At 39.7% G+C, this 22,002-nt stretch overlaps 1 long non-coding RNA gene across 19 annotated transcripts in view; it reads left to right on the top strand.

Annotated features, from left to right (window-relative positions):
* The window catches only part of LOC113903695, a 48,331-nt gene extending 31,597 nt beyond the window's left edge, over positions 1–16,734 (top strand). For 9 of the 19 annotated variants that reach the window (XR_003514259.1, XR_003514255.1, XR_003514266.1 and 6 more), the window contains 6 exons: positions 4,095–4,381; positions 6,983–7,089; positions 7,248–7,421; positions 12,985–13,090; positions 14,579–14,716; positions 16,693–16,734. This is a non-coding gene — a long non-coding RNA (uncharacterized LOC113903695). Of the gene's footprint in view, positions 1–446; positions 558–3,763; positions 4,382–6,982; positions 7,090–7,247; positions 7,422–7,497; positions 7,666–7,959; positions 8,111–12,271; positions 12,337–12,984; positions 13,091–14,578; positions 14,717–16,692 lie in introns of all 19 variants that reach the window. The other 10 variants (XR_003514267.1, XR_003514265.1, XR_003514268.1 and 7 more) reach the window with 8 other exon arrangements.
* Positions 16,735–22,002: the final 5,268 nt, after the last annotated feature.

The following is a 22,002-nucleotide window of genomic DNA, read 5'->3' as shown; positions in this document are numbered from 1 at the left end:
ACCTCCACCAAAAAGCTGACAGGATTGACACAAAGCTGGCTGTCCCTTCTGAGTGTTCCTTGTGCCATCTTTTGTATCTTAGTATTTATGACTCTGTATGGAAATTGCCTGTTTGTCTGTTGTTCCAGTTTAGGGCATATCATTTTTCAGGGTGGACTGGGTCACCTTCATCTTGTAATTCCAGTGTTTGTCACAGCACCTTTGCACATAGTTATTGAGAAATGAATGAAAAATGAGAAAACCAGAAGCTCTGATACTCAGCCACCTGTAGGACCAAGGGCAGAGTGTGTACTTGTAATCTTGTATTTTGTTTCCTGTCACCTATAGATACGTTTCATTTTTCGGAACATTTAGAAATAGCTCGTTTGTTTTGTTTCTTTTTTTATTTTTAACTAATACTGAACTCAAGTATTTGAGATAAAGAATGTACTCCTTTTTCTTTCCAGCTGCTGCTGAATTTGAATCTGAGTCCTATGAGGTGTCTCCTCTAGGATCTACAGATGGGTTGAATCTGTACAGGTTTTGAAGAAAAAAATATATGATCTGAAAGATAACTGGTAAAAATTTTCCCTTCTGGACTGTTTCTGGACTGTTTAGTTGTTTCCCATTAAACATGATGAGAAGGTCTTTATTAAGGGGAAATCTTTTTGTGTGTATGATGAAAATTGATATGGTATTTTAAAAATACTAATTTTACATATATTTATACTACTTTTAAGCAGTAGTACTTTTGATCCTAAGTGTTTAGTCTGCACCTAACTTACTTTAAGGCATATTTAAAACCCAGCACTATTACGTTTTCCATATTCAAAGTGAAAGCATTAGTCACTCAGTCGTGTCCGACTCTGCGACCAATGGACTGCAGCCCACCAGACTCCTCTGTCCTCCACTGTCTTGTGGAGTTAGCTCAAATTCATGTCCATTGAGTCAGTGATGCTCTCCAACCATCTCATCCTCTGTTGTCCCCTTTGTCGTCCTGCCTTCAATCTTTCCCAGCATCAGGGTCTCCTCTGATGAATCGGCTCTTCACATCAGGTGGCCGAAGTATTGGAGCTTCACACTCAGCATCAGTCCTTCCAATGAATATTCAGGATTGATTTCCTTTAGGATTGACTGGTTTAATCTCTTTGCAGTCCAAGGACTCTCGCCAGTCTCCTCCAACACCACGGTTTAAAAGCGTCAGTTCTTTGGCCATCAGCCTTCTTTATGGTCCAACTCTCATATCTGTACATCACTACTGGAAAATAGTGTCTATGTTTTAACCCCAATCTCCTAATTTATCCCTCCCTTTATGTTTCCCCTTTCATAACCTTAATTTGATTTTGAGATCTGTGAGTTGGTTTCTGTTTTGTAAATAAGCTTATTTTGATTAGATTCCACATGTAAGTGATGTGATATTTGTTCCTCTCTGAGTGACTTCACTTAGTATTGTAATTTTGAGATCCTTCTGTGTTGCTGCAAATGGCATTATTTCATTCTTGTGTGTGGGGGGTGTGTGTGTGTGTGTACACTGCATCTTCTTTATCCATTCTTCTGGTGATGGACACTTAGGTTGCTTCCATGTCCTGGCTATTGTCAGTAGTTCTGCAGTGAACATTGGGGTGCATGTACCTATTTGAATTATGGTTTTCCCCAGATACATGCCCAGGACTGGGATTGCTGAATCATATGGCAAGTTTATAGTTAGTTTTTAAAGAAACCTCATAGAGCTCTCCACAGTGGGTGTACCTAGTTGCATTCCTTTTTTTTTTTTTTTTGGTCTTAAAATGCATTTATTTATTTTTTTTTCCAACTGCAATTTTATTTTATTTTTAAACTTTACAAAATTGTATTAGTTTTGCCAAATATCAAAATGAATCCGCCACAGGTATACATGTGTTCCCCATCCGGAACCCTCCTCCCTCCTCCCTCCCCATACCATCCCTCTGGGTTGTCCCACTGCGCTAGCCCCAAGCATCCAGTATTGTGCATCGTACCTGGCCTGGCAACTCGTTTCATACATGATATTTTACATGTTTCAATGCCATTCTCCCAAATCTTCCCACCCTCTCCCTCTCCCACAGAGTCCAAAAGACTGTTCTGTACATCAGTGTCTCTTTTGCTGTCTCGTACACAGGGTTATTGTTACCATCTTTCTAAATTCCATATATATGCGTTAGTATACTGTATTGGTGTTTTTCTTTCTGGCTTACTTCACTCTGTATAATAGGTTCCAGTTTCATCCACCTCATTAGAACTGATTAAAATGTATTCTTTTTAATGGTTGAGTAATGCTCCATTGTGTATATGTACCACAGCTTTCTTATCCATTCATCTGCTGATGGGCATCTAGGTTGCTTCCATGTCCTAGTTGCATTCCATACGCAGTGTAGGAGAGTTCCCTTTTCTCCACACTCTTTCCAGCATTTATTGTTTGTCGATTTTTTGATGATGGCTATTCTGATTGGCGTGAAATGATACCTCATTGTAGTATTTCTGCATTTCTCTAATAATTAGTGATGCAGAGCATCCTTCCTGAGCATCCTTTCAAGTGCGTTTTGGTCATCTGTGGGTGTTCCTTACAGAAATGTATATTTAGAGCCTACACGCATTTTGTGATCAGGTTGTTTGTTTTTTGATATTGAGCTCTTTGAGCTGTTTGAATATGTTGGAGATTACTCCCTTGTCAGTTGCATCATTTGCAAATAGTGTTGCCCATTATGTGGGCTGTTGTCTGTCTTGTTTATGATTTCCTGCGCTGTGCCAAAGCTTTTGAGTTTAATTAGATCCCATTTGCTTATTTCTGTTTTTAATAGTCATTATTCTAAGAGGTGGATGAAAAAAGATACTGCCTTAATTTACGTCAGAGAGTGTTGTGCCTATATTCTCCTCTAAGAGTTTTTTAGGGCCTGCCCTTATATTTAGGTCTTTAGTCCATTTCGAGTTTATTTTTGTGTATGATGTTAGGGAGTGTTCTAATTTCCTTCTTATACCTGTAGCTGTTGAGTTGTCTCAGCACCACTTATTGAAGAGGGTGCTTTGCTCCTTTGTACAGTCTTGCCTCCTTTATCCTAGATTAATTGACCATAGGTGCGTAGGTTTCTCTCTGAACTTTCTCTCTTGTTCCATTAATCATTCAGTATATTTCTGTTTTTGTGCTAGGTCCAGTGTTTTGATTACTGAAACTTGCAGAGTAGGCTGAGGTTGGGGTACCTGATTCTGTCAGCTCTTGCTTTTCTTTCTCAAGATTGCTTTGGCTATTTGGGGTCTTCTGTTTCCATACACACTGTAAAAGTTTTGTTCTAGTTCTGTGAAAAATGCCATTGGCAATTTGATAGAAAATGCACTGAATCTGCGGAGAAGGCAGTGGCACCCTACTGCAGTACTCTTGCCTGGAAAATCCCATGGACAGAGAAGCCTGGAAGGCTGCAGTCCATGGGGTCGCTGAGGGTTGGACATGACTGAGCGACTTCAGTTTCACTTTTCACTTTCATGCATTGGAGAAGGAAATGGCTACCCACTCCAGTGTTCTTGCCTGGAGAATCCCATGGAAGGGGGAGCCTGGTGGGCTGCCATCTATGGGGTCGCACAGAGTCAGACATGACTGAAGTGACATAGCAGCAGCAGCAGCAGCAACATTGAATCTGTAAATTGCTTTGGGTAGTATAGTTATTTTGACAGTTATATAGTTTTAATGCCGCTTTGACTTCTGTGTTTATTTCAGTTTCCCGTTTTTCCTTCTTAGTTTAGGTAAGGGTTTATTGATATTGTTTGTTTCTTTCAGAAAATGAACTTACAGTTCTTGCACATGCACACTTGTCAGGCTGGCCCACCAAGCCCCTGTGCGCATAGGCAGTGTGTTTTGAGGTGTTGCTTAGCAACGATCATTCTGGGATGAAAGATTCTAAACCGTTGAGCTTCCCAGCTGGGAGGTGGTGGCAGCTGCTGTAAACTGCTGTAAACTGTAAACTGCCGTAAACTGTAAACTGCTGTAAATGGCAGAGCTGTAAACTGTAAACTGCTGTAAACTGTAAACTGCTGTAAACTGTAAACTGCTGTAAACGGCAGAGCTGTAAACTGCTCTGGTTTACCTGTAGTGCTTGTGTTGGGTTTAGGAGACTCTGAAGAGCTGAGCGGGAGGTGAGGTGTGGTTGGAGCTTGTAGGCTCTGTGACAAAGAAGATTTTTGGCTTCAGGAGTAAGAAGGGCATTTCACCCTTTGGCTCCTCCATCAACCCGGTGAGAGAGAGCAGTCATAGAATCAACTTCCAGCCCGGGAACTGCATCCGAAACGAGGACCTTGGAAAGATCCACAAAGCTGCCAGTATAGGCAACGTAGCCAAAGTGCTGCAGGTTCTGTTGCTCGGAAAGAGTGGCCTGAACGACAGGGACAAGATGAACAGGTAAGCGCGGTGGAAGGGCCTGGTAGGGGTCCCTCCTGTGAGTTTCCCCTCCAAGGCTCTTGGACGCCTTCCTGGGATCCAGCACCCCAAAGACTTTATAGGCAGCAAAAAGCCTTAGCTGATTTCAGACCCACTTGTAATTCCCCTCATGGGGCACTTTGCTGATCGTTTTGAAGTCATTTAACTGAATGTCAGTAGTCACAGAAATGAAATGAAATATGAATAGCATCTGTTTTTTCTGTCTTCTTCCTCCTTTTTCTTTGCATGGGTTAGCATGATGTACTCATGAGTAAGAGCTCTCAAGTTCTGTAGCCTTCAAGAAATCTTCTGGAACCTCCTGGCTCTCACATTTTTTCTCATGTGATTTATGAAAACACTTCTTCATGGATCGCCTATTGTGGATCATGGCAGTGGACAGATTTCTGATGTTGTCAGCGTCTTATTTTTCATGTACACATTTTTATTCTGTAAGGTTATATATTACAGAAAACTGCCTAGTGAGCAAAATAATTCCCATGACAGGTCAACTTCTAGATTAAAAATTCTTCAGCTCCAATTCAATATCCGTTTTATATCAGTGTACAGTTAGGTATATATGTTCTTTGCTGAAGGACCTTAGAAGACAGCTTTGAAGTAGGAAGCTGGCTGTGTCCTTGAATAGGAAGACATTTTCTTAGGATGTATGGTCTTTCTATACTTAAACCAAATCAATGTATTGTGATTTTAAATTTTGGGTTACCTATGCTGCTTTTAATTGTGATGAAATTAAAATTTTACATGGTAGACTAAGACTTGCCCTTCTTGATATCAAAATGTGCTGTAAGTGCCCACAATGTCTTCATTACTAACAACTGAAAGGGGGATAGACAAATGAATGGAACAGAATAGAAAATGCCCAAACACCCAAATGTATGTAAAGCTTTAGAACTTGATACTGGTGACATTTTCTGTTAGAAAAGATAAATTGTGTGTAGATGATGGAGAAATAACCTGATAAAAGAGAAAAGTAACTAGATTTTTATCTCACCAAAAAGTTTCAGATGGAGTGTGGATCAAACATTTTAAATATGCACAGTGAGAAAAGTACCAGAAGAAAACTCAAATTCCTATTTACACAGTTTTTTTGTGCTGACAGAGACCTTCTTTTTTTTCTATTTCTATTGTTTCTTAATCTTAATTTTTTTAAATTGGAGAATAATTGCTTTACAATGTTGTGTTGTTTTCTGCTGTATACAATCATAATTCAGTTCTAAGTATACATATATCCCCTTCCTGGTGAGCCTCCCTCACACCCCAAAGACCTTGCTAAGAATTATTTCAAAATTCTTTTTTTGAAATAATGGAGTTTCCGGGATTTCAGCACAAAAAACCCCCCAAAAAACAAAAGAAGGAAATCTGGAGGTTGAATTAACATTTTAACAACACACAAAAAATTAAAACTCTCTGTCGATCAAGCTGCCTATAGACAAGTCAGATTAGCAGACAGGGCTGGTCTTTTTGACACTAATAGGGATGTAGCAGAGATTAAAAATAATTTGTCACTTTCAATTATTTTTTAGAATTTTTTTTTGAGGATTTATATCTTCTGACAACTTTCAGCCCTTTCATAAGTCAAGGGAATCTTGGGAGTTGCTTGGCGGTCCAGTGGTTAAGACTCACTGCTGTGGGCCCAGGGTTCAATTCTTGGTGGGGTAACTAAAATCCTGCAAGCTACCAGGATATATGTACACCATAAGGAATATAGGCAATATTTTATAATAACTTTAAATAGAGTATAATCTATAACAATTGAGAATCACTATGTTGTGTACCTGTAATATATAATAATATATAATATGCATCATCGATGCTTTCAAAACAGCAACCTTAAGCAAAAAGACCTTATGATAATTAGACCAACAGGAAAAATAAGCAAGGAACAAACAAAAATGCTACTAATTATAGTTGTACAGACATTGTGAATTATAAATTTCATTCCAATGTCAGAGGTGTTAAAATGTGAGAAAATGAGGATATTAGAATCATCGAAGTACAATGCTGTCTGTAATCCTCAAAATATATCTGCAAAGGAGGTGTCATATCCTTTGACTTCATTGAGATGTTGTCCTTGTAAACTAGTAGTACTAGCAATAAATATGATAATATGACCTAACAGTTACTGAGCTGTTGCCTGTGCCAGGAACGGTTCTGCACCCTTTGCATGGCTCTCATGTAAGCATCACAGTACTGTCCTGTGAAATAACTACTACTCCCTCTCCATTCTGTTGATGAGGAAATTGAGGCACAGAGAGGCTGAGCAATGGCTAATGAGTGACAGAGTGAAAGTCAAATACAAACCCAAGTTGAGCTGAATCTCAAGGTCACGCTCGTTCTATTCAAGTAGATGATTCTTTCATTACTGTGGTATGAAGAGCTAAAGCAAATATAGACTGTTCTTACTCCAGAAGAAAATGAAATATTTGTTTTAAAGTGATAGGAATAGCATGCTATTGAATGTTTTCAATCACAGGAACGATTGTTTGCTTTGAAACAGTAACACTAGAGTTTCCTAAAAACTGCTCTTGTAGGACTTTTGTAGGACTCTTGCTCTTGCTTTTGTAGGACTGAGCTCCACTTGGCCTGTGCCAATGGCCGTGGTAACTCTCCTCCTGGAGAGAAAATGCCTGCTTAGCCTCTGTGACAATGAAAAGAGGACAGCGCTGATGAAGGTATGGGGCAGCAAACCATGTCCACATGAGTGGGTGTGATTTCCTGAGACTAAAAGTGAATTTATCTCATTGAAATATAGCAAACTGGTAAAGCTTGTGGACTGTTTACTTTGAATTCCTAGAATTCACACTCTTGTTTCTTGCCACAACACTAACAGGCCATAGAATGCCAAGAGGAGGAGTGTGCGACTCTTCTGCTGGAGCATGGTGCTGACCCAAATGTCATGGACGTCTGTGGCAACACCGCTGTCCACTACGCTGTCTTTTGCCAGAATGTATCACTCGCAGCAAAGCTGCTTTCCTATGACGCCTATATAGAAGCCAGGAACAAGGTATCGGTCACCTAACTTTATTTACCAAATATTTGTGAATCATTTTTTTAATATACATGTGTTTTATTTACAACAGTATGTAAATAGGGAAACTGAATAGTGTCCATGAGGCCCTGTTATCGTGAAAACAGTTCCAAACCTGAGTCAAGGGGCGAGGATGAAAAAAGTCGGCACCCCCAGAAAAGGCAGAGCTCTGTCTGCCACCCACCCTTCTACCCTAGAAGGAAGGCTTTCCCATTAGAAGGTGCGTGGGAGTGGGTGGTAGGCTCCGAGCCCACAGGAAATGAAGGCCTGTGGGGAGTGAAGTGATGTGGGCACTGGCTGTTTACAGGGGATCAGGGAATGTGAGCCCCTAGGGGTGGGCAGAGGAGGAAGGAGACCCAGTGCCCAGCAGGGAGGCCTGGGTGAGTGCAAGTGGGCCCGCGAGGCAGGCCTGGAGCCCTGAGCCCTCCAGGACCCCGGGTTCTGAGATCCAGCCAGGCGGGTCAGGTCATGTTTGACACCCAGCAAGGGCATTCTCTTGTGCTTGGTTCACCAGGTACCCCTCGGGGTCTCCCACGGTCAGCCCCGGGGAGCTGCTCAGCAGGGTGGCAGCTGTGCATGGGGAGCTGCCCCTCCTGCTCTTTCTTCAGGAAGCATGTGAAGTCCAGCCTCTGCAGCCCCGCCAGGAACTCCCTTCACTCTCACAGGTGGCCTCAGTTTTCCGTGTTTGGAAGCTCCAGCCTTCCCTGAGTGAAAGTATTTTGAAGAAACCAAATTGTCTATGATTTCACTTTAAATCATGATATTTCTCAAGCATTAGAGAGTAAAGCATTCCTTTATGTGTTTATGGCCGGTATTCGTGATAACACTGCACTTGTTAAAGGTAAAACATTTTCCAAATAATTTCCCCAATATAAGTTTTTTTTTTTTTTGTAATCACTCTAAAATAACACAGTAAAGCAAAATTTGCCTCAGTAGACTTTGTCTTAAAATTCAAACATAACGAAAGCATTTTACAACATAAGAGAAATCTTGCTGCTGTTGACAAATTCCCATTTTATGAAAAATGGTTTATATAAACATGGTTTCTCTCTCACTGCCCAAGTCTTAAGAGGGTAAAAGGAAAGAAATGGAGCAAGCAGGTGAAAAGTGCAAATCGAGCTGGAATTTTGGCAGTTGGGAAATGCCAAGAAGAGGATTTATTTATTTTAACATTTATTTATTTGGCTGTGCTGGGCTTAGTTTCAGCATGTAGGATCTAGTTTCCTGACCAGGGGTCAAACCCAGGCCCTCTTTACTGGGAGCACTGAGACCCAGCCACGGAACCACCACGGAAGTCCCGAGATTTTGGTTTGTGCTTTTCATTCCCTTCAGTGTATATATTTCTGTGAGGTGCTTTTCAGTTTTCAGGAATAATAGTTGTTATTTTGAAAAAGTGTGAGTGAATTGTAAACTTGCCTAGGTGCCAGTTTTAAGAAGACTCAGCAAAACAGACTGGCAGTGAACAGGTGGCGATTAAATGGGAATTAAGAGAGAAGAACAAATAATTAACTGATATATTATCCTATTCTGGCAGAACCATCCACTTAGATAAGAGTCTAGACTCTGCTCTCCCATCTAGAATGTCTTGATGGGAAGGAAGTAAGGGGTTTATAAATAATGAGATCAGGTTGCCTTTTGGGTTTTCTAGTCCCTATTCTACCACTGTTTACCCAGGAAATTTTTAAAAATTGCAGTTTTGATGACTCTTGCCTCTTACACTTTTCTTTTTTATTCAAACGTTCATGTAAGGGAAGGAATTGGCTGTGTGAGTAAGAGATGAGACTGGAGTGGTTGCTGCATTAAGTCCCAGCTATATTCTGCTGGTGAACCACAATTATTTGGGAAAACGTATTGAAAAAATTTGCAAGCCTAGGCTGTTCCCTGAAGATTTTGACTGAGTAAATCGAGGAATGCTTGGACGTGTGCGTTTAGAACTATTCCCTTGAGATTCTTTTTTTTTTAATTTATATTTATTTTAATTGGAGGCTAATTACTTTACAATATTGTATTGGTTTTGCCATACATCAACATGAATCTGCCACAGGTGTACACATGCTCCCCATCCTGAACCCCCCTCCCACCTCCCTCCCTGTACCGTCCCTCTGGGTCATCCCAGTGCACCAGCCCCAAGCATGCTGTATCATGCATCGAACCTGGATTGGCGATTTGTTTCATATATGATATTATACATGTTTCAATGCCATTCTCCCAAATCATCCCACCCTCTCCCTCTCCCACAGAGTCCAAAAGACTGTTCTATACATCTGTGTCTCTTTTGCTGTCTCGCATACAGGGTTATCATTACCATCTTTCTAAATTCCATATATATGCATTAGTATACTGTATTGGTGTTTTTCTTTCTGGCTTACCTCACTGTGTATAATAGGCTCCAGTTTCACCCACCCAATTAGAACTGATTCGAATGTATTCTTTTTAATGCCTGAGTAATATTCCATTGTGTATATGTACCACAGCTTTCTTATCTGTTCATCTGTTGATGGATGTCTAGGTTGCTTCCATGTCCTGGCTGTTATAAACAGTGCTGCGATGAACATTGGGGTACACGTGTCTCTTTCAATTCTGGTTTCCTCGATGTGTATGCCCAGCAGTGAACCACAATTATTTGGGAAAACATATTAAAAAAATTGGCAATCCACTCCAGTATTCTTGCCTGGAAAATCCCATGGACAGAGGAGCCTGGCGGATTTAGCCTGGTGGGCTACAGTCCATGAGGTCTCAAGAGTCGGACACGACTCAGCAACTAAACTAGTACTACTAACTATTAAAAAAAATTTACAAGCCTAGGCTGTTCCCTGAAGATTTTGACTGAGTAAATCGAGGAACGCTTGGACGTGTGCATTTAGAACTATTCCCTTGAGATTCTTATCCAATCCTTGATGAATAACTATGGAGTGAACACATGTAATTTCTTTCTTTTTTTTTTTTTTAATTTTATTTTATTTTTAAACTTCACATAATTGTATTAGTTTTGCCAAATATCAAAATGAATCCGCCACAGGTATACATGTGTTCCCCATCCTGAACCCTCCTCCCTCCTCCCTCCCCATACCATCCCTCTTGGTCGTCCCAGTGCACTAGCCCCAAGCATCCCCCAATGTTCATTGCAGCACTGTTTATAATAGCCAGGACATGGAAGCAACCTAGATGTCCATCAGCAGATGAATGGATAAGAAAGCTATGGTACATATACACAATGGAGTATTACTCAGCCATTAAAAAGAATACATTTGAATCAGTTCTAATGAGGTGGATGAAACTGGAGCCTATTATACAGAGTGAAGTAAGCCAGAAGGAAAAACATAAATACAGTATACTAACGCATATATATGGAATTTAGGAAGATGGTAACAATAACCCGGTGTACGAGACAGCAAAAGAGACACTGATGTATAGAACAGTCTTATGGACTCTGTGGGAGAGGGAGAGGGTGGGAAGATTTGGGAGAATGACATTGAAACATGTAAAATATCACATGTAATTTCTAAATGACACCCTTCATAAAAGAAAGTAGTCTCCTGAAGTGCTGGAGTTTGATCAATGCTAGCTACTTCCATCAGCTCCCTCCTTTCCAACAACATTAGCCAGACTTTTTCTCTGCCCCTGTGTTTGAGATATTAAAAGGAGTATCTTTGGCAATATCTATGGGCTTTCCTTTTCCTTCCAACCACTCTTCATTCAGTGACACTCTGAGAGTCTTTAGTGATTTCCTCATGGCGAAGTCACTTTGTAGAGTCTGACCCTTTAAGGATTTTGCACCTTCTCTTACCATCCAGGTCATTAGGTCAATAGATGTTTGTTACTAACAGGGTTTTCCTGACTGCAGTAATAGTAACTCATGAGCCTTTTCTAGTGTCAGCTGCAGGACAGACTCTTGGAGTTTGTCTGTTAGAATTGCTGATCCCTGGCATAAGCAGATGAGAGCTTTAAAACCCGTGAAGTTAGTAATAGTACAGAGGGGAATTGTTTTAAGCATTTATTTCCAGCAGGCTTGGAAACTCATTATCCATTTGATTAACAATCTAGAAGAATTCTAGAGATAGATTGTAGTTTCAACAGGCAGTGGAAACATTCTTGACTGTAAATTATGAGTCTTTTTAAAATAATTTATGTTTACTTGAATTATGAGTCTTAATAGCCATATTTATTACATATGGGGACCCACTTTTTTTGTGAAACATATGATACTAAAGAAAGGAAAGGTTTCACATACAAATATTTGCTTTATACCCACCTGTTTGGAAACAGCAAACATAAAGCCAAAAGAAGGCCATAAACCAAACATGGCCTTTGGATATGTTTAGTTACGTCCACACATTGAGTCAACATTTCAAATTTAGGAGGCTCATGCAGAAGTTCAGGCTTCTCCAAGAACCAAATCTGGACGCCCTTGAGCCCATCCTACTGTTTGGTCTGCATGCAGAGGCCACCCCTTCTGTGTGGGACATGTGTTTTTGGGGTTACCGGTCTCATCTGACTTTATCACTTACTCAGGTCATCAACTTTCCATCCATAAGCATTTGAATTTCCAATTTTTGATTGATAGTATATTTTGATAAATATTTGAAGCTTTTAAGACAATCTAATTAATCTATTGTTGATTTCATGTTTTAAAAAATATCTTAAGAATGGGATTGAGTTTTTAAATTAGACTTTTTAAGTTGATTGTGGCGGTTTTGCACTGAGTAACTCTCACAAACACACAAGATTATAAGAGACAGCTCAGGGAGATGTGGTGGAAGAGCAACTCCCCGAGAAAATGTTGAGCATGTATTTATTGGTAATTTTATGTTGCAATCTTTAACTAGAGCAGTAAAGCAAGACAGACACCAGAACCCTGGGATTTTGGAAGCTTCTTCCTGGCGGTCTGGAGGTAATGACATGAGAGTCATCAAGAAGGGTCTTTGAAGATAAGGTGGGGAGGGCGCTCATTCTGCATGCAGTTAGCATCTAGCGAATGCTGACCTCTCAGCCCGAACGTCTAACTTAAGGCAGGGCAGTGGAAAGAGCAAGCAAGGAAGAGAGAATGAGTAAGATTAAATTCCAGGAGACTTTTCTGAGAAAGCAGTAAAACAGGGTTCCCACAGTTGATTTTTTGAAAAAAAAGAAAATGTTTCTTTCTTTGCATGTTCATGTAGAGAATAATATTCCCACTGGAATGTCTGTAAACCTTTTGAGTTTACTCATGGTCATCCTTGGGTAGGTTATGCATGCTACAGATAGTATTATATATTTCTGCCTCAGCATTGTCCCTAAAATATGCAATTGATACAGTAGCTAAATGATACCCACACCCCCTGCATTGGGAGCTTAACACTTAGCCACTGGACCACCAGGGAAGGCCCAGAGGAGGAGCAGATTAAAGAGAAAGAAGGTGCACAGGGTGATGAGGAGGAGGGGGCCTCTTTCATTTACTTTCTGGTTTTTATTTTTAAGTTCGGAGAATCTATTACATGATTTTAATTTCAATTTAGAAATAGGTTAACTATGTACATTAGAAATGGTTTTCCCTGTTTTACAGGATGATCTGACACCACTGTTACTTGCTATACATGAAAGAAGAGGGCAAATGGTGGAGGTTTTAGTGAAGAAAGAAGCAAATATACATCGGTTGATAAGATGAAAAGGTACCGTTGTTCTTTTTCTTTTAAAAACCCTTAGTGCTGTTCTAGGATCATGAAAATATCAAGATTAAATGAATAAGAGGATTCATTTGTGATCAACACATCATCACTTAGGTAGAAAGTCAGTTATTCTGACTGGGAATCAGGAACAATATATAGCAAGAATGTATAGCAGGATTCATATTCCTTTATAATATTGACTGATCTCATATGCAACCTGTTTGGTTGATCTTGTAATCGCTGAGGGAGTTGAAATTAGTTTTATTGGTTTAATGAAATATGGAGTCTGCTTTTTAGTTTACCTCATGACAGTATTGAGTTTCTTAATTCTTTTAAAAGAATTCTTTAACCTCTACTTTATATGTATGTATTTTTAAAAGATGCATAGTAAACCTAAAAGACTTGATTTTGTCTTTTGGATAACTCTTGGCTTTAAATTACTTTGTTTAAAGAATGCTGATGTTATTAGGTTTCAAAAGAGTCAGATATAACATAGCGACTAAATAACAACAGCCACAAAAAGGTGATTATGACTCACGGTCACCAGATCCTGTGGACTCATCAGGTTTTATCCTTTCTCATTTTAGTACATTTTGATATTTTCATTTTTAATGCAGGTAGAAGGAAGAAAGATAGCTTTGATTGGATAAAAGCTTTAACAAAGACAAGTCAGAGGTGGACAATACAGATGAAAATGATGGGCTTTAGATTCAAACTAGGTTCAATTCCTAGGTTTCCTACCAATTAGGGTTATTTATCATTAGCAAATAAGTTTCCTAATATGAAAGGCAAATAGTAATGCATCTTTCAAAGGTGCCTATGTGTAAGAAAGATTTTATATATAGTATTTCATTTTCAGTGCCTAGCACATGCTTGTCCACATCATGAACTGCCACCATGACTATTTACATTCCCATTATTATCAATATTTTTGAATGAATCGTGCAAGTAGCCTTTCCTAGTCAACCTCTAGCTGACTTTGAAGCTGAATATATCAGACTAAGGAGGAAATGGGGAATTCATCCCTTAAATAGTCACCTGCCTCAGATAAGTGACCTCAGCATGATTTCTTGTCCATCAAGGACTTTATTATTATTTTTAAAAAACATTTATTTATTTGGCTGCGTGGGGTCCTAGTTGTGGGAACTCTTAGTTGCAGCCTATGGGATCCAGTTCCATGACCAGGGATGGAACCTGGGCCCTCTGCATTGGGAGCCTGGTGTCTTACCCCCTGGCCCACCAGGGAAGTCCCCATCAGGGACTTATGAAATAGTAAGTGCTGCTGCCTGGCATCCCAGTGGGACAGGAGGCTTCTTTTCTGTCCCTTCATTTTAGCCTTGGAGGTAATTTACAAAGATGAACACTTGAGCCTGTAAATGGTCCGTTCTTCATGAAAGGGCAAGGCATTCACTTGGTAAAGCATATCAAATTAACTGTGTAAGTAAGTTAACTCAACTTCCTGAGGCTGAAGTCATCTCTCTGTTGTTTTAGAACAGCCCTCATGCTTGCTGTCAAGTATGAATCAGCAAATGTTGTCAGACTTCTTCTGCAGCAAGGTGTTGACATCTTTTCTCAAGATGTTTTTGGATGGACTGCAGAAGAATATGCTGTTATTAGTGGTTTTAATATGTAAGTGTTCACATTAAAATGCCAGTTCTCACTAAACTGCAGCCAAAAATAATTTTAACTGTTACTTGCTACGTGACCAGTGAGAGTTCCAGTTTGGTGTAGGCAGTTTGGAGAAAGGTGCTGAGATGTTCCCCCTCAAGAGCTGAAAGCCAAGCAAAGGCCAATTAGTGACTCTTGGCTGTGGGCTCGGAGTGCTTTATCTCAGGACATGTAGACCTTGATCCTTAGAAAGGTTGACATTAGCCATTTCATTCCAAGTGTGACCTCTCAGTATGGGGTATGAACACTGTCACACTTGTGATATTTCTAACTAGTTCCTTGGGTTTTGAAATATTTAGTTCAGCAGCAAATCCTGTGTTTTCCCTTGAGGACTTGCCTCTCTATACGCTTCCGCTTGAATTTTCCAAGAACCCCGTAGATTCCCTAAGATCAATGAGACAGTCCTCTTCCACAAGTCATTTGAGGGGAGAAAATAGTTCCTTCTCACCATTCTGTTGCTTGCATTGATTCTACTGCTGCAGCACTGCTGCTACAGCTGGTCTTGACAGGGTCTGCTTGGCAGCTGGATCTGGAGTCTGGATGTGGCTCTATAAAGACCTTTAATAAAATCATTTTAAAAGGAAAAAAAAACTCATCCTGTAGTGGGCTCACGATTGACCTTTGCTCTGGAACTTTAAGGTGATGCACAGGTAGACTTCAGAGTGAGAGCTCCTTTGTGGTCATACATATGCTTGTCGCTCAGTCACTGTTGCAAAGCACCAGCACCCAGTTCGGGCAGCTGGGCCGCCTAGCTTCCCCCCTCAGTCAGAGACCTTATGTGGAGCCCATGTGTAGGCCTAGATCTTCACGATGAGGTGCCCTTGAGGCTCTTATTTATGTTTTCTGCTAGCAGATGTCAGGGGGGACCATTTTAGGCTGTCAGAGAGGGTCAAGTGCTCCTGCAGGGATTGAGCGGACTTCCCTTTCTCCTTTGTATCTAGACTTGAACCTCAAGGCAGCTTTCTGTCCTGTGGGGGCACCTTTTCTTAGGTCACAGGTTCCCTGTCATCCTTCCCAGAGTAGTGGGTGCCAGCTTGCCTGAGATTCCCTAATTATGCTTGGCCCCTCATGGGATCTGTTTCCTGGAATAATGAAAATCTTCCAATGGATTCCTATCCGCCTCTACCTTAAATGTTTTCAGAATCTGCCCCATAAGGAACCCATTTCAGCAGAAATCCCTAAATCTCAAGTATTTGAGATACTTTTTTTGAGATACGGAATTGAGAGAGGTAAGCCCTGTCTAGAGCTTGCCAGTGTCCACTGTAAGAGTAGGGATGTGTCTTCAAGTGAACTGGAGAGGGACATGGAGATTAAACCTCATTGTCAGAAAGATCTGCTGGTTCAGAGTCTGAGCAGGTAGAGAAGGAAGAGTAGTGGTCCAGGCCAGGTCTTGATTGTGATTAGCTCTTGGTGTGATTAGCTGCAATGATGGGGGATCGTTATGTTCTCTAATGTAGTGAATGCATATGTTATAAATAAATTTAGGTACACATTATTTCAGAGCTGAGATTCTCTATATTACAAACCACAGAGAACAGCTGATCACCAGAATTAATAACAGTTTCATGCAACACCTGAATGTTAAACGTATGAAAAAGCGCACATCGGGTTTTACTTGGAAAGTAGTTCCAGCAATAAAGTTCAAGAACAAATTATTTCATTCTTTGACTGTTTCGGCAAGCATTTGCTGGGTATATTATCTTATTAAATCCTCTTAATCCTCTTGTGAAATCAGGCAGTAAGATCCCAGTTGTGTAGAGGAAGACTGTGAACTGAAGAGAAGCAAATCCTGCGGAAACAAAGTGCAGTTGGTTATAGAGCTAGGATTTGCAAGCTCGAGAGAGTTTTCATATGCCAAGCTAAATCTAGTTAGTTATTGGAGCTGTACTGCCCTGAGCTCAAGACTACTTCATCTTCCTTTTCTTTCTTTCTGCAAGGAGATCCAACCAGTCCATCCTAAAGGAAATCAGTCCTGAATATTCTTGCAAGGACTGATGCGGAAGCTGAAGCTCCAATACTTTGGCCATCTTGTGTGAAGAACCGACTCATTGGAAAATACCGATTCTGGGAAAGTTTGAAGGCGGGAGGAGACGGGGACAACAGAGGATGAGATGGTTGGATGGCATCACCAACTCAATGGACATGCATTTGTAAAACCTTCAGGAGTTGCTGATGGACAGGAAAGCCTGGCATACTTCAGACCATGGGATTGCAAAGAGTCACACACAACTGAGCAACTGAACTGAACTGATGTTGATATTTTCATAAAATTTGAAAAACAGTGTAGATGCATGAAAATATATGAATAAAATTATGTGAAACAGAGGCTTTGCTCATAGTATATCCTTAAGAATACTGATATATTACTGATCTATCGTATATAAATTCTAAATATGTGTGTTTCTCCATATACCTTATTATACTTATTTTTTTTTATGTAAAGTTTGTTCTTGACTAGGAATGTCTCACTTTTTCCTTCTTCCTCCTCTACTTTTTAAATTTTTTTTTCTTTTTAATATTTACTGTTAACCTAATTTTTCCTTGCAGAACACATTTCTTCAGGGTCTGTTCTTTCAGTCCATCTCTCTCTGCCTCTATTGTGAACATGTTTGCTTATGGCTTTCTGTTTAGAGTGTTTGTGGCTTTCTTCATGATGCTTGCCCTACTGCTTTACCCTTGTTTTTTTCCCCTGTTTCTTAGAAGGAGCTGATTTTTTTCCCTGTTTCACTGGCCTCTAGCTGTTTGACAAACAGAACAGAAGTAGCTTATCCTGTTTGCAGTTCTAGCCCATCTAAATAAGGTTCTGCTAAAACCTAAACTTTCATATTTCCCTTCCCAAGTGATAATCCATGTATATATTAATCATGGAAGCAAATTTCAAAATATAGCAATTAATTTACATGTCTTAGTTTTTCAATAGTGCTCTAAACTACCGGGGATAAATATTACTCTAGAACATTTTGGTAGAGAAAGTAATCTAGTGGGTGTCCTAGTATTTGTATTGCAGTCAGTTAGGGGTAAAGAGAGGAGCATCTGGGGCTTCTGATGTCATCTGTCATAATCCTTTCCCCATGAGCAGGTCAGTCAGTGGCAGAAATGGGATTTGAATCCACATCTGAATGACTCCAGAGCCTGTGCTCTTTGTGTTAGATCATAGAGGAATGGGGGATGTTATAATTCTTTTTTTCAGGTTGATACTTGTTATATTCTTCAAGCTCTTATTTTCTTTTCCAGCATGTCCTGAAACCAAAGTTAACGAAGCTAATGAAGGCTTCTCAGCAATCCAAGAGAAACAGTAAGTTATTTGAAGACTGTCCTCCTGGTGTTATTCCTTGATTTGAAATGACACATGTTCTCATGTACTCTCTCCTGTTTTCACTATAGTAGATGCAAAATGTGGCATTTTGAGACCAGAGAGTATAGCTTTCTCTGAGGACAATAATTCTGATAGTAACATTGAAGATGTGGTTGAAACATTTCCCAAACCATCACCCTGGTGTGAGGGCATCTGTCATTCTTCCTTCCCATCGCCTGAGCCTGTTCTAAAACTTCTCAAGTCTGTAGCAGGCCTCGGTCGTACAAAGGGATGTCGTTCTGTTTGTAACTCTTCTTTCCCTGTATTTTTTCACATACCATCCCCCTGATCCTTATGATGAAAAAAAGGATCCCACCACAGAAATAGAAGCCCTCAAAGTCACGATACGAAATGGTGTGATAATAAGAGCCATACATGTGCGTGATTCAGATTTATAAAGATTGGCATACTAAGTATGCCCTTATTAAAGAAAAGAATTACAGAGCACTCAGGAAAAACAGCTAGATGAATAGGAAGATGGGGAGGAGGATGAAGGGGAAGAATTCCTTTAAGAAGGACAAGATGAATATAAGATGAAATGAGGGTGAAGATGAGGCAGATTATTATACAAACACAACAGAAATAGTGGGGGTCAGTCAGACCAGGAACTCTATATGATAAATATGCGAGAAATTATTCCAGTTTCAACTTAAGAGAGAGTGAGGTCATGAAAAAACAATGCTCATACACTTTTGAATGACATATAGCTGATTTTTATGAAAAACTGAAAGAAAACATGTTCCTTATTTTTTTGGTGATTGTTTTTGATGATGGTGGTGGTTCTTGTTTTTCCCTTCAGTTGACATGTAGTCAGTTTAACACATTGTGTAAGTTTCAGGTGTACAGCAATGTGATTTGTTTACACTTGTGTGTGTATATATGTTTTTTGAACATAGTTCCCTCTGGAAGTTCATTTAAATTTGAAGTGATTTCTCATTTTAAAGAAATTCTCACTTTGAAATTAATGAAGTGATGTCTTCTATTTAACCTAGTAAAACTTTCATTTAGAGACAATTCAAAATGAGCCCTGTTTTAGGCCTTCGGAGACGTATTATGAATTAAGTATTTTTGGCCCTTCTGTTTCTTGTGGTTTCTAACTTCAGTTCAGTTCAGTCGCTCAGTCGTGTCTGACGCTAGACACTTAATGTACTTACCTAATTTATCTTACTGTTTGCTATAACCTTGGTGGGTGTTTTAAATCTTTCTGACAATAAAGAGGAAACAAATAAGCATTTTATCTATTCTTTTTACTAAAATTATAATTTATAATTTTGTAAATGAAATTCTTAATCTCTCTTCATTGAGAAAATTTTCAGCTGCAACAATCTAAAAGAAGAAATGTAGAACTATATTTTTTCCTCTAGAGATTCTGATTTCTTTTTTCCAAATGTCAGCAAATAATGGGTAATTACATACATTAAATGAATGAAATCATGATTTATGCTTTTTTCTTATATAGACTACTTGTTATTATGAAATCATAAGGAAAAAAAATTACCACCAGAGTTTATAAAATTTCTGTGGAAGATATTTTTTCTTTTAAAAATATCTCTAGCAACATGTACATTCCATGTTATTTTCAAGAAACTTTATTAATTTCAGTATTTATAGGTGTTAAATTACCATGTCAATTCTCTGTTATACATGTGAAACTGACATGTAAATTCTTCCATATTGAAAAGTTAGTCATTGTGGTTATTTGATTTTTTTCATTTGTTTTTTCTTTCCCGATGTGAATATTGAGTCCTGCTTGATCATCGTAAATGTATTTGAAAACTTTTAAACTTCCAACTTGGATAATCATAGTTTTACTCCTTTTTTTATATCTAGATCATTGCTTTAATCTTTACCTGCCATTCCAGAAGACAGATAAGAAGTTAGAGTCGTTAGTGTACTGTTTACTGGGAAAGAAGCAGTAAACCATGTGGATGTTCAAATAGGGTTGTAGAAAATTCATTTATTCTTAATTGAAGGATAATTGCTTTCTGGAATTTTGTTGTGTTCTGTCAAACATCAACAAGAATCAGCCATAGGTACACCCATGTCCCCTCCCTCCCAAACCCCCCTCCAATCTCCCTCTCCATCGCACCCTTCTAGATTGTTGCAGAGCCCCTCTTTGAGTTCCCTGAGTGATAGAGCAAATTCCCATTGGTTACCTATTTTACATATGGAATTGTAAGTTTCCATGTTACTCTTTCCATCCATCTCACCCTGTCCCCTCTTCCCCTTCCCCCATGTCTCTAAGTCGTTCTCTCTCTCTGTTTCTCCATTGCTGCCCTGCAAATAAATTCATCAATACCATCTTTCTAGATTCCATACACGTGCGTTAGTATATGATATTTATATTTCTCTTTCTGACTTAATTCACTCTGTATAATAGGCTCTAGGTTCATCCACCTCAATAGAACTGACTCAAATGCGTTCCTTTTTACAGCTGAGTAACGTTCCTTTGTCTATATGTACCACCACATCTTCATCCATTCATCTGTCGGTGGCCATCTAGGTTGCTTCCATGTTCTAGCTATGATAAACAGCACTGCAGTGAACATCAGGGTGCATGTGTCTTTTTCCATTTTGGTTTCCTCAGGGTGTACTCCTGGGAGTGGGATTCCTGGGGCATATGGTGGTTTTATTCCTAGTTTCTTAAGGAAGCTGCATACCGTCTTCCATAGTGGTTGTATCAATTTACCTTGCCACCAGCAGTGCAAGAGGGTTCCCTTTCCCCTACACCCTCTCCAGCATTCATTGTTTGTAGACTTTCTGATGATGGCCATTCTGACTGGTGTGAGGTGGTATCTCGTTGTGGCTGAGTAGTGAAGAATCTGCCTACAGTGGGAGACCTGGGTTTGATCCCGGAGTTGGGAAGGAGGGCATGGCAACCTACTCCAGTATTCTTTCCTGGAGAATCCAATGGAAAAGGGAGCCTGGCAGGCTTCAGTCCGTAGGGTCACACAGAGTCAGACATGACTGAAGCGACTAAGCAGCAGCAGCAGCAGCAGACTTTTGGATGGTGGCCATTCTGACTGGTGTGAGATGGTATCTCATTGTAGCTTTGATTTTCATTTGTATTGTGGTTTTTTACCACATCCATGTTGATAAGATAGTGCTTGAAGCTTGAATGTATTACTACATTTGGATTGTCAGGTTGATGTGCAAGGAACATTTCAAAAGAAGCAAAAAATGGGAAATAGTAATAAATATGTGGGGCTTTAATAACAGCATTTACCTTTAGTGATATTTTAGTAAGTACAAACTGTTTTGCATAGCTTAAGTAGCACGTGCAGAGTACCTTTATGGCCGCTGTACTTGAAGTAACATAAAGTAACGGTGCTCTGTTTGAAGGTGGCAGCTATGGAAGGAGATAAGAAGGACCTGGTCTCTTAGATGTGGCAGCCACTGCTTGGTGATGCAGCACCCTGTTTGAATTCAGCATCCTGGTTCTGTTACATAGCAACTGTGGGATCTTGGCAAAACCTGTCTTAACCAGGTTAAATGTAGGTTATTTCTTCAAAGGGATTAGGGACTCTTCATGCAACTCATTGTTATCATTCATTCTAGCAGAGTATCTCTGAGATCCTTCCAGAGAAGTATGTGGATCATTTACCTGGAACTGCCAGTCAAAGAGGAAAGAAGACATTAAATGGACAAATAGAAGGTAAGAACTGTGTTTTACAGAAAAGTCATTTGACAGAACGTTGATTGAAAATGGGAATGCTGATACATTCTAATAGGCAAAGAAAATCACCTGTCAGATGGGTAGTGAGAAAAAAGATGAGAAAAGGAGGGCAATTATGCATCTTATCATGTGTCTACCACAGATTACATTGAGAGTCCAGTTTAAAGAGCTAAATTATTAGTTCTTAGACTTACTTCGCGGTCCAGTGTTTAAGAC

This window comes from Bos indicus x Bos taurus, chromosome 13 (genome assembly GCF_003369695.1).
Source record: "Bos indicus x Bos taurus breed Angus x Brahman F1 hybrid chromosome 13, Bos_hybrid_MaternalHap_v2.0, whole genome shotgun sequence".
NCBI lineage: Eukaryota > Metazoa > Chordata > Mammalia > Artiodactyla > Bovidae > Bos > Bos indicus x Bos taurus.
This window is presented reverse-complemented; position numbering and strand designations above follow the sequence as displayed.